The sequence below is a fragment of the Octopus bimaculoides genome, chromosome 22, assembly GCF_001194135.2.
Source record: "Octopus bimaculoides isolate UCB-OBI-ISO-001 chromosome 22, ASM119413v2, whole genome shotgun sequence".
NCBI lineage: Eukaryota > Metazoa > Mollusca > Cephalopoda > Octopoda > Octopodidae > Octopus > Octopus bimaculoides.
In genome coordinates, this window is record NC_069002.1 from 20420569 (window position 1) to 20425141 (window position 4573).

The following is a 4573-nucleotide window of genomic DNA, read 5'->3' on the forward strand; positions in this document are numbered from 1 at the left end:
TAATAATTTGCACGTTCATTCTCCCGTTAGTTAGAGAAGTGAATGTGGGCGGAGTGTGAATAGAGAAGACGTGAGGAAGAAGTAGAGAAGAAGGGAGGAAGAATAGAAAGACGTGAGGAAGAAGTAGAGAAAGATATATAATAAGGCCAAACGTATCATGCAGTTACTTGAAGGGAGAGGCGAAAACGAGAAGAAAAGTCGGTGAGAGAAAAGAGGGAGAGAGAAGTGTTAAGGATAAGCTGTAGGTCAAGGAGCAAGAGATTTGTTTAGGATACAATATTTGGCAGATGGCGATGTTCTGGAGTTGAGATTAAAGAAAGGTACATTAAGAGAGAAGGACAGGGGAGGCAGTTACATTGAGAGAAAGCAGGGAGAGCGTTTGTATTGTCTGAATAGAGCTACATCGGCAGTAAGAATAAGTGGCTGTAAACAAAGTCATGAACAGACACATATTAGTACATAAACAGACGTTCACATGTACATACACATGTACACACACACTTTCTCATATGCACGACAGAATGTTTTCCGTGATCAGGTCACGGTCTCAAAGCGACGAAAATATTTTGGCAAATTAAATTAAAATCTTGAAGTGAATCTAAGGGTTTTTTTTGTTTTTAAATGGCTTATAAACACCCTCTACGCTGCAATTGTTTAAATCTATAATATATACCTGTTTGTTCACCCTTTACGCTTTACTTTGTTAGAGAGGAGGTGGAGTGAGAAAGAAGAAGAGGGGATGTGAGAGTGAGCGAGTGAGAAAGCAGATAGCCAGCCGATGCATTGTGTTCTCACACATGCGGTTATGGAAGTGAGAGGTGAAGAGAATGAAAGAAATGTTGAAAGCATGAGGAGGGGAAATGCGAGGTCAAAATGTTTGTTGAAGAGGTAGAGAGAAAGAAAGGAATATAAAGTCCTTAGCAGAGGCAAATTTTGTAATCATAAAATATTATTGTGACTGAATAGACAAAACTTAGCAAATTAAAAATGCATATACACCTTTCTTTCTTAAATAGCTTCTCATTTTGTTCAGTAGAAATTCCACGGGTCCCACTAGTAGAACAGTAATTTTACTTAACATATGAAGCAACGCTGATGCCACTTCTTGTTTCCTGGTAAATATAACTCCGTGTTTATTACAAATCTTAAAGTAAATATTAAGGCAGAGTCAAAGATCCTTTTTCGATGCATCAAGCGAATCGCTCGAAATTTTTTCATCGATGGTGTTCATGAAATCATGATAAAATTGATACATACGAATCGATTATCATGTGAAGTATTTTTAATCAATGCTTTCTTCGTGCATTAGAATTGAAGTCAGAATAAGTGCTCCGTAAGATTTGTATTTCGCCGATGAATACTAAATCTAATAATTTTCTAAATGATTCTACTAAATGATTTTGCAGTTATTCCTGCAGCAGAGCAGTATTTCATCAGTGAATCGTATAAACGATATGACACCTCGCGTTATTTATTTATCGTTCTTTTATTTCTTGGTGAGGGGGTCTTACTTGGCCTGGGTTGCTCTGTTATCACCCCAGTACCCATGAAATATTGCTACTCTCTTTTTACTCTTTTACTTGTTTCAGTCATTTGACTGCGGCCATGCTGGAGCTACGCCTTTAGTCGAGCAAATCGACCCCAGGGCTTGTTCTTTGTAAGCCTAGTACTTATTCTATCGGTCGCTTTCGCCGAACCGCTAGGCTACGGGGACGTAAACACACCACCATCGGTTGCCAAGCGATGGTGAGGGGACAAACACAGACACACAAACACACACACATATATACATACACATATATACATACACATATATACATATATACGACGGGCTTCTTTCAGTTTCCGTCTACCAAATCCGCTCACAAGACTTTGGTCGGCCCGAGTCTATAGTAGAAGACACTTGCCCACGTTGTCATGCAGTAGGAATGAACCCGGAGCCATGTGGTTGGTGAGCAAGCTACTTACCACACAGCCACTCCTGCGCCTATAGTTGAATATTAATAGAAAAGAAATTATCAAAATACCAGTTATGAGACGTAGTAAAGTACATTAACTGGAATCAACTATTTCAGTAAGAAAATATTCTGGATATTGTGAGTGAAATGTAAAGTTGACTTCAGGCAAAAATGAGTTTTGAAAGATTCAACATTTTACTGGCTAAGTTCTATGAAATCCATATTTAAAAGGCATCGCCCATTCTAGTTATCATTATTATTATTATTATTATTATTATTATTATTATTATTATTATTATTATTATTATTATTGCTGTTGTTGTTGTTGTTGTTGTTGTTGTTGTTGTTGTTGCTGCTGCTGTTGTTGTTGCTGTTGTTGTTGTTGTTGTCGTTGTTTTTGTTGTTGCTATTACTATTACGGCGACGCCTACGCAGTAGTAGTTGTCTCAGCAGTAGTAGTCGTAATAGCAGTAGTAGTAGTAGTAGTAGTAGTAGTAGTAGTAGTAGTAGTAGTAGTAGTAGTAGCAGTAGTAGTAGTAAACAAATATATGTTTTCAAATATGTATATATATGTCTAAGTATACTTAAATATAGATACTTACGTTGCATACACACACACACACACACACACACACACACACACATATATATATATATACTCATGCACACATGCATACGATGTACATTGACACACACACATCATTATTTCAAAATGTACTTTACCTCGTGTGTGAAAGGGTATGCAGATTTATTACTTTATTAGACTGATTTTACATTTTAGCTTTATTTTCTACCTAATCCAGTACTGTTTACATAGTTGAATGTTATTTGCATCTAGGCCACTCATATTTTCGATTTTTTTCCTGTAGAAATCGCTGCTAGAATCATGCAAACAGGATTAAGTTAAATCAAGTGGATTTTGTTATTTCTTGAGAGATGAATTTTAAAATTCAAATCAAGATAGTAAAATATTAAAAAACAAAATTAAATGTTTTAGTTTTCAAAATAGCAAAACATCCATTCTCACACATATACGCATGCGTATATGTCAGCTCGTTTTAGTATTCATATCAGAGGGTGTCTATGCAATCACATATTTATGCATTTGAATATATGCATACTCAGATATATAATTTTATATACATTTATACTTACATGTACGTATATATGCACATATATATATTGGTTTGTATGCACATTTATATAGCTTTGTATGCGTGTGTATACGTATATGTATATATATATATATATATGTGTGTGTGTATATATGAAGGTATGCGCGCCTATATACACAATTTCCAGCATAATTGTTATATTTTTTTTAAAATTGCAATTTATTTTCGTAAACGAGTAATACTTTTTGTAGAATTACAGAATTATTTGCTGTATAACACTTTCATTTACGTCGACTAAACGCTTCTTGGAGCTTTTCGTTTCCGTATAATCGATAAAGCATATACGAGACGTAAAAAAACGATTATGTAATCTCCGTTTGGAATATTGGAATAGATACAATAAACAAGTCATCAGTTGTTTTACAAAATCGGTAAAACCATAGAAAAGCATTTTGTTCATAAATGAGATTGTCCTTTCTCCATTCCTGGTTCAAATGGCTTCGAGCTTCACTATTGAAAAATGATCCTTAGAAACGCTGTGTCAGCTTTATATCTAATATAAACATCTTTGTCGCACTTCGGGTCTATTTCACAGATAAGAGCTCTGGATCAAATCTTAAGTTATTAAAACACTTCATTTAAACTTTCTCCAGCATAAAAAAAAATGCAATAAACTCCACAACATTCTATACACTTTACAATCAAAAGTATTAGGTTTAGGAAATGCAATCCGTAATTCCTCTTGTGATATGAAAGTAGGTTTGTATTGTTTCGATAAACAGTGTAATAAAATTGTTTTGAATTACAATAAAGTGCTTCAGTGACTGCAACAATGTACATAGATTTTAGTTTTGTGGAAGGAACTGGTAATATCATATATTAGCAGAAATAAGATACCATAATTCTACTGAACGTCTATTATACATTTTTAAGATTTCAAGAAATTTATAGTGATGTTTGGTAAAGTTACCAACATATATTATAATATAGCCACTACTACACATCACCTGGGAAAATGTCTGCTACCATAGCCTTGTAGAGACTGCATTTGAGTGGAAGTAGAAGTACAAGTCCCGTTCAACCAAAATTGGTAGCCTAGTGCTAACATTTGAAATGATTAGTCGATAAAGAAAGCCCTTAGGTACCACGTGTAAAATTCTGAGCAGTATTTATATTTACAAAGTCAGATTTGCTATTCGCCTTTGTACAGTAAACTACCCGTGAAGTACTGGAGCTCACAGAATTAACTCTCACATTCTCCTCAACATTGCTAGTTTTGTGCCAAATTAGAAAACAATTATGTTAAATATATAACAGAGATACATAAGATGCTACAATACATACACGCGCACGGGAGTTTACAATCATATTTATAAACATGTTTATATGTGTATATATTTTATATATATATATATGTGTATATATTTTATATACATGTATATATAAGTATATATATATATATATATATATATATATATATGTAGTATATGTGTGTATATA